Consider the following 9268-nt stretch of genomic DNA (forward strand, 5'->3'; position numbering starts at 1 on the left):
CTCTTGTAGCAAGAGTAGCTACTTGATAGACAGGTTTGACTTGTCCCCAATAGTCCTCCATGTAGTATTGTGGACTTTCTTCAATCATATCCATCCTATAGGCAATATTAGGATCTATATCTTCCTCACAACCTTCCAAACAAGCAATAGATGACTCACAACCCACATTCACAGAAGTGATTCTCGGATGTGGTGGTTGCGGTCCTAGCACTGGAGGTGGTAAGGGTGTTGTTTGAACAACATTTTGGGCCCTAGAGACCATGTGTTGTGTTGTTTGTTCAAGAGGTGGGGCCGACATCAATGCAGGCACTCAAGGTGTGTCTGTCCATTCTAAGATTGGTCTATTGGCCATCGCACGCTTAAATACTATGCAATTTTTAGCTTGATGGCCATACCTCCCACACGCATTGCAGTTCCCATTGAATTTTAATCTAAAAGTAGGGCGTTCACTGGTACTATGCGGTCCATAGCATACTAATCACCATTGTTTCTCCCTTCTTGGATACATATGATTGTTTTGTGGAGCACGATTATCTATAAGACTCTCTTGAATGGCCTTGGTGAGATCTGCTAAAGTCATCTCAGATATCTTTGGCTCCCTAGCAATAGGCTTTAGGGTCATCAGTTGATGCCCCAATGCTTGCGAGCTAGTAGATTTAGGCTCAACAGACACTCGTTCTCCTTGAATCATTAAATTATCCTCCAATTGGATCACATTGGTGGTGACTGCTTCCCAAGTGGTGATACCTCTAATAACTAGGCCATTGTAGATATCCTCATGTTGTACTCCCCTAATGAATCTATCAAGCAATTGATAATTATTGAAGCGCTCATTTGGATTAAAATGAGAATTCAAATGCTTTAAGCGACTAATAAAGTCTCTCACCAACTCTCCTTCCTCTCGTTGGGATTTTTGGAGCTGAGAGGCTACACCCCAAAGCACTCTCTCTCGTATGTATTCTTTCAAGAACAGTCTCCTAAGAGTAAGGTAAATCGATTTTTCTTCCACCCTTAAGGTTCTATACCAATCCCCATCCTTTCCACTTAAGGTTAAGCTTAAAGCATTACTCTTATGTAGGTCATTGTGTTCTCCTAGAGAATCGCATATTTGTTCAAACACTTCGATATGCTTTCTCACATCCCTGTCTCCATTGAATTTTTGTGTGAGCTTGGCTATTTGTACTGCCTTACTTCTAGGTTCTGTATCAGGTGTGTTACGCATATTCTCATCAATAGATTGACCAAAATCTTGAGCAAATGTTGCCAAGTCGCCTAAGTGAGCAAGAACCGAGGGTGGAGGTGCTCCAAAGACTACATGTGGAGTAGGTATTGGAATTGGGCTTGGCGCATAGGAAGCCCTTGGGTTCCACGTTGGTACGGTGTTGTGCCATGTGGCGGCCCAAAGTTCCTATGTGCACGCATTGAGCTACCATGTAGCGGTGCTTTACTGACAAATGAGGTCCATGGCGTGTTTCTTGGCATGCCCATCATTTGGGTAGGCATGGTAGCTGTGGTGTCATCAAGTGAAAGATGAGCTAGACTTGGAAAGATAAATCTATCACTTATGGGCTCAGATTGCACTGAGACCCCTGGTAAAACAACATATGGGGAATCCATCGGACTTACCAAGGGAGTCTCCATTTGCGATAAGGTCGGTTGTTTAGCCTTCCCTGTATCCAAGAATCTCATGAAACCCGGTGAAGGCATGTGGATCCCCTTGTTCTGTCTCTCTAGCTCAATAACCCTATGGATGACCTCACAAACTTTGTTGTTTATCCTCCATACAGCTAGCACCCATTGTGGATTGTAGGACATCTAACATGTCCATGTGATAGGTGTGATCTGTATAAAGGTCGGTTAGAGTTTCTGTTTGTAATTCGTACTCCCAGTTCTCATTTAAGAACGCTCCATCTAGACTTGAGGTGCTAGGGATGTCTTTTGAACTAGATGCAATGTTTCTCTCTATGGGTTGGCCCTTAGTGGTTGCTAAGTTAGGCACACTCGATTTCTCTCCTAGCAAGGATATTGACATAGGAGCTTTCGCTTTTAACTCTCTTTGTTGCTCTGCCTTGCGTAAGCTCTCAATTTCCTTTTCCCTAGCCACGATGATATATCGCTCAACCTCTTGCACTTTGGCAATGCTTCTACCATCAAGTATTATAACCTCGGAGGGAAATAGCTCTGAAGAGTCAGGGGGTGCAGCGAATGGAGTATTCATGTGAACACTCTCTAAGAGAATAAGGTCTACGTTGGTCATGAATGGAGAATTTACTTCCCCACCCCCCTCATTCACATCATTAACTCCATGTTCAGAGCGAGTGGCTCTACTAAAGGTTTCCTTTAAGCGGCTAATTAAGCACGCTCGGCCCAGACCATGACCCATGGCATGCATGTCTTGGCTTGAGCTATCAGGATTAGGCATTGGGAAAATGTTGGCAGATACGCCGTGAAGGACGTCAGCACAACGAGAACTTACTTAACAAGATTTGTCAGCTAAGGACGAAGCTCGACCAGCAGGTGTGTGGAAACAAACATAGGGTGTCAACCTACACTCGACCAACTATTGACTACTTCCTACAGAGGTCTCTACCCAATGTCTAAGTTACAGCCTTCAAGAGTACACAAGAGGACATTTCCTACAACGCTTTCAAGAGCCAAATACCCATCAAATGTTCTCGAAACGCTACACAACTTGAGGGAAATCATATTAACACCAATAGGTCGCTCTCCCTAAGTTCTGTGAACCAAAACCCCAACCCTAAACACCCGGTGCAGAATCATGTAGGATGTATGGTCAAAATTTACAGGTCGACATTTCTGAAAACTGAAGTGCCTAATGTGTAAATCTACTCATTGCGAACGCGTGGATATGCTGAAATGCAAAAACGGACAACGTATGATCACCGAATCACCAGATATAGCACGTGGGTCGATCTTGCAAAGCCGAGTTGTACACCTGCAATGTAGGTGTTGGCGTGTAGCTCTCTTCAGAGGCAACACGCTGCACTTCTCTGCACTTGATTCCGACCACCAAGGCGCGCGTAGCGTCAAGATAAAATCTCACTCTCTCTCGTACACAGAGTACGCTCAACTCACACAGACAAAACTTATAAAAATGACAAAGGATTTTTTTCATTAAGGTCAAAAGTGGTATAAATACCTTACAATCTCAAACGCTAATGTTCCAATTTAACCATTTACTAAGTCTAAATGTCAAAAATGGGATACAATTTGGAAGCTTTTGCAAGCCCCACTATTTACAAAGGTGAAATGACAGTTTCTTCTCAATTAAGGAATGATTACAAAGGAAATTAGTATCCCGCCGGGCAATCATCCTCCGTTGGGTGTGTCCAACCGCTAAAACTCCCCCCCTCCTAGATCATGTCGTCCCTGACATGACAACAGAGCTGCTTCTTCAGTGGAGGCTTTCGCGCATCTTCAGAACAGACTCATACCGTGCATGCTGGGCCAGTAATGTAGGGCCAAAGATATCTGTATCGATGGTGAAGAAACCGGTGTAGAAGGCTTATTCAAAGGCCTGGAGATGGTACGAGGGCAAAAACATTATTCACTGGTAGAGGGCATGTATCACCTCATGGGAAGGTTGAGTAGACATTTCATGCGCACATCTATATGTGTCTTGGAAGAAGAATATGTTGTCTGTTGCCTGTCCAGGTTTAAAGATCTCAAAACTATCAGAAGGGTTTTATAGATCTTCCTGAGCATAATGCAAGAGATGTCAAGTGATCCAGTGAACAATTTAATGGCGCCCGTTAGGGTTTTCACCATGTATTGCTCACTCATTCTCTCACCTGCCTTCAAGCCTGGCAGCTTTGGGTAGTTGAGCCACGTGGGGTGGCTTTTCTTCAGCTGCTCTTGTTCTTTCCAGGTCCGCATCCTTGGTAGAGGAAAAAAGCTAAGGTTGTCTCTGATTATTTTATGCGCCTCTACCAGGTGTACTAAATACTGTGGGTATTTAGTGAGCCATGCCTTTCTCCTTTTTGGCTAAGAGTACACAATAAGCTTAACACCTTCTGGTTTGGAGATATCTTCTTCATATAGTGGCACTGTCGGCTCCTCTTTAATCCTCTTGTTTATTGTAGCAACTTCGTACTTGAGAAGAGGATATGGGAGAGAGGGTTGTAGCCATTCATGTCGACAAAAGACATTTGCATCTAATTCCTGAATGGTCATAGAATTCAATACCCTCTGCTACCACTGCATTTCTTCTTTGGCAGTTTCTTTTATGGCCGCTTCTATTGCCTTTTGTAGATTGTCTTCTTCTTCTTGTGTCAGATCCCGGGGCTCTTGGGATGGTCCCACAAGGATGTCCTCTTGCATTGTTGTGTCCCCACTGGATCTGACACATTGTCTATATCAATTCCTTCCATAGCTGCTGGCTCTGTGCTCAAGTGTGACTCTTCAGTCTGCTGTTGGCTTTTTAGCTCATCAATCTACTTTTGATATGCTTTCTTTTCCTGTTCAGCTTGATTTCCCATGGTCACTAAAAGGTCGTTCAATTCAGTATTGGCTTTCTCAGCCTCTTCTAGCTTCTTCTTGGTGTCTTCATTTTCAGTTTGCATCATCTTTAGATCCTCATCCATCTTCTTTTTCAAGGCTACTAGCTCATCTTTCATGGCCTTGTTCTCATCCTCCAAACGGCTTTGCATCACTAGGGAGCCCTCGACCAGAGCATCAATCTTTGTCTCTTGTCTAGTGTCAACTCCTTTTGGAGTTTCTTCATCTGTTCTTACTGCAGTTGAGTGTGTGTGTGTGTGTGTGTGTGTGTGTGTGTTTGTGTGTGTAACCACCACACAAAGGGAATCTCTCCAGGCTTCATTTTGCAACTCTTTACCCGGCCAAGTGCGACAAAATTTACTCGCTATCTGACCTTACTCTAAGCTCTCCAAGATTTTGTTCTTTGCTGAGATTTTGATTCGATACTGCTTTGAAGCTCCTTGCTTGGTTTTGTATTGCCCAACTGCAATTCGGTGCCAATTTGCTGCAGAATGCCTTCAAGCTCTAAAGATTCCTACGGATGTAGTCGAGGATGCCAACAAGCACAGCCTATGATTTAACGAGTGGCAAACTACTTCAATTAGCCAAATAGGATATTGTATCTGTGGTCGAGCTAAGATAATGGCGGTGCTAACTGGCTCTGATACCAGTTGTAGGGGATGATGGCAATGGGCTCAAGGTGGTTCGAAGGTGAAGGCAACCATAGCTCAGACATTTAGAGAGAGAAGAATACACGCACTTATAAAAAGTGGACTCAATACAGAAAAGCTAGTAATACTTTTATCATAGTGTAATGTGCAACATAGTGTTGGGCTTTATTTATGCACAAAGTTGGAGTGGCTATCCGGCTGATAACTCTCCATGTGGCCCTTCTTAGAAGCTTACAACTTGTAGGACAAATGCCAATAGCAAATAGTGTGCACATGTAGAGGTGTTTCCCACAGTAGGAGCAAGAAGGACATGCCTATCTCAACACAAAAGGGTGTTAGCAGCAAGCCAACTCGGATACCATTTTTTGGAGCTCTCATTGTAAAAACATTTATTATTTTGATGAATTGGGAATATTGTAACTCCTATTTTTCGGATAAACCTTGTAATTGATGAGCCGGGGCTACAAGCTTTCAGATTGTATCAACTTGTCTTTACCTATCTTTAGTTAGAGCTCCTAGATTATTAATTTTGACCACCAAAAACCTTAGCTAAGGTATAAAAGCCAATTTTTGTAATCTATTTTCAAGTTTTGGATAATGAAATACACAGCGTGAGCTAACGGCGCTCATTTCTCTCCTTCTCACGCTTCCTACTCCCTCTTTGGTTGTCACATTGCAGTGTCTTCTGTTGCATTGCAACCGTAGGTAAGAGCTTTCTACATTGACGTAAGCATTTCATGGTATTTCATAGCTTTTGGTGTCGCCAACCCATGGACTAATTTCATCATAAGTAGGATTTTAAGCTTCTAAATCAAAACCTAAGTATAGGCGTGGTAGTGGGGCATCATTGCTAAGCATTTAGATGCATTCTGGGTCAAAAACAACTAGGTCAAAAATCCATTGTGTTAATAATCGTGATTGACCTAAAGTGGGATTTGAGACCATAAGCATGTGTGCTTAGATCTTATAAACATGTCCTAGAAGTTTTGTTACGTTTGGATGTCATTTGATGTTGTAACCCCGGGGGATTCACTATGGATTTTTGTATGGTATAACGTGAGTGTACAAGAGGGGGGGTTTTAGAGGTCAAACATAAGCGTATACAATAGGGGTAGCCCCCCATTATTTCATGCTCGTACCGTATGCATAAGGGAGGGGGGGACCCACCTCACGAGGGGGGGGGGTTAAGTTCTTATGCCATAAGATACATGACCTAACAAGACATGGTACCTCCATGTCCTCTCCCTTAGCTAGCATCTTTAAGACTTGTTCAACAAGCTTCTAGATTTGTTGGGGTCGATGCTACCATAAACTTGACTAATCTTCTTTTATATAGCCACTAGGCATCACTATCTTGGACATTCAGACTCTCATTAGCCTCTTCAACATCATCATACCATCTGCATAGGCTTTGTCTCAACATTTGCACCCTCATTTTATTCATTGTTGTCTTCTTGCATATCATCCAAGTCACTCTTCTCTTCTTCTTCTTCATATCCAAACTCAATAGCAACACCAATGGCATGATCAAGAGCTTCTCTTGCATCCACGATACCAATAATTGTAATCTATAATAAGTTTCCCAATCTTTGCATGTGAGTGCATTGTTTAGTAGCTTTTCAAACTCTTTCTTCTCATCTAGATCCTTGTTTACACATATCATGTATTTACAATTGTACATTGATGTACATTGCAACCTCGAGAGGCAATCGTGGGAACCACCCACCCCAATAAAGGAAGATAATACACCCAAGAGAGCGCAACCCGTAAGCCTCGAACCCTCAACCTTGGGGTTACATCACAAAGGTTTCACCAAGTGAGGCCATTCTTTCAATGTAGAGGGCTAGAGACTACGGGTGCCTTATATTGGCCCCTTTACCCTATGCCTTTAAGTGGCAAATATCCCGCACAGGGGCACTCTGGGCAGGTTAAAACAAAGAGCCTTAAACTTAAGAGCTATTCATACCACACGCTTGCTCTCGCTTGTGTTGTGCAGTTGTTGCGACTTCCTTGTCCCAAATGTTTGGTCCCTGGCGAGTTCTAAGAGAGAAAGAAAGTCTTCTTCCATATCTCTACCACTACCCAAGACGCCATCTTCCTCACGCTGACAACATCCCTTCCTCCTGAAGCTTCCCTCCTGTGCCCCACCCTCTGTTACCATGGTATGTCTTTCTCCCTCTCTACACCCTTTAGATCCATAGCTGCGTCTCTTCATGCCGATTTTGCTTCCTCTTTCCTTGCATTTTCTTTTTTTTTTTTCCAGGTGGAATCGTACTGGGGTCACATTCACTGTTTCGAAGCAGGATACGATGCAGAGTGAGGGCGTACCCGTGGAGGGCATCCACGACCCTTCCACGCAAAAGGAGAACATCGCCTCCAACAGAGTGCTCGAAAAAACCTTTTTTTCCAAAAACTTGGCAAACCTACATATATGAAACAACAGAGGTAAATTGACAAAATTTGAAGGTTTTTACACCAAATTACACTAATTTGTTCAAAATTTTGTAGGTTGTCACCTTCAAAAATAAAATTTAGAGGTAAATTTCAAAATTTGTAGGTGGGATTACACTAAACCTAGGGGTTTTTTACTCTCGGGCCCGCGACTTTCTCTCTCTCTCTCTCTCTCTCTCTCTCTCTCTCTCTCTCTCTCTCTCTCTCTCTCTCTCTCTCTCTCTCTCTCTCTCTCTCTCTATGTGGCACCTCTGTGATGTTGGACTCGCAGGGGCGACATTGGGCATTTCCTGCCCTTCTTCGTCTCTATGCAAGTCGTTCAAGGTCGAGGCAAAGAAAGGTGAATCGGGCCTCGGTCTGGCATCCCCTGCTTACCCTGACGAAAACCTTGCTGGGGACAATGGCTTCGACCCCCTCGGCTTGGCTTAGGATCCTGCCAACCTCAAATGGTATGTGCAAGCAGACGTTCAAAATGCAAGATGGGCAATGCTTGGAGTAGCTAGCATGTTGATCCCGGACCTCTTGACAAAGATTGGTGTCATCAATGTTTCTACATGGTATGATGTGGGAAAGGTCGAGTACTTCACCCCCGCCTCCACTCTCCTTGTGATCGAGTTCATCTTGCTCCACTATGTGGAGGTGAAAAGATGGCAAGACATCAAGTACCCTGGTGATCCATTCAACCCTAAGGGTTGGATACCCTGGAGGCATCTTCAACCCCTTCAACTTCCCTACTTCTCTGGAATACAAGGAGAAGGAGATTGCAAATGGCCGGCTTGCTATGCTGGCCTTCCTCGGCTTTGTGATCCAGCACAACATTACAGGAAAGAGCCCTGTTGACAACCTGTTTACCCATCTGGCTGACCCATGGCATAACACCATTATTGAGACCTTGCAAGGCTTGTAAATGTAGCTATGCATTGTCATTTGATCAATGTGCTTCATGTAACTGATATCTTGGAGTTGTAGATTATACTGTGTCGTTTTTGGGGGGAAAAGAGCGAGAGAGAGAGAGAGAGAGAGAGAGAGAGAGAGAGAGATGGAATCCTTTCTGTATGTATAATTTGTTCTTGGTGCTGCCTTTGTAAGTTCTATCTAATAAAATTCTCATGTAATGGAACTTCTCAAGAAGAGACAAGGCAAGACTAGTTCATGATGTCAAAAATATTCCTGCTATTTTAAGTGTTGAAAAGGAGGATGCCAAGAAGGACGATGAGGAAAGCACTACATGTTGATAAGTTTGCAATGCGTACTGGAGGTTCACACAATGCACCCATGGATAGGGATAGCTCTCTTTGTCACTATCTAAGCCACCTGGGGCCATCGATTCTTTGAGTTTCTCACACAGAGTTCTCAAAGAATGGTTTTGTGGAGCTACTCAAGTGAAAAGAATTTTGTGTCATACTATTTAAATATTTCCTCACTCTAAATGCTCACAAATGTATACTGGTGGATAGAGAGGCAACATTGTATGCCTTAGAGGAAAGCACCTAGGCTCAGTCCTCTCCCACAATGCCTTGAGCTTGGATCAAGGGCTCACAAACCCAGAGAAAATTGTAAAATCCCTTGGTGTCAAGTCAGCCATTTGCTCCATACCCACAAGTTTAGTTTGTAGTAAAACTAATCAACCATGATATAATATCCAAATC

General features: G+C 43.4%; 1 pseudogene; it reads left to right on the forward strand.

Moving 5' to 3' along the window:
* The first annotated feature begins 8123 nt into the window (after nucleotides 1–8123).
* On the forward strand, nucleotides 8124–8592 carry LOC147445144 (chlorophyll a-b binding protein P4, chloroplastic pseudogene; annotated as a pseudogene).
* The last annotated feature ends 676 nt before the right edge of the window (nucleotides 8593–9268 follow it).

The sequence above is a fragment of the Adiantum capillus-veneris genome, chromosome 13, assembly GCF_014529385.1.
Source record: "Adiantum capillus-veneris isolate H3 chromosome 13, ASM1452938v2, whole genome shotgun sequence".
NCBI classification, from domain to species: Eukaryota; Viridiplantae; Streptophyta; class Polypodiopsida; order Polypodiales; family Pteridaceae; genus Adiantum; species Adiantum capillus-veneris.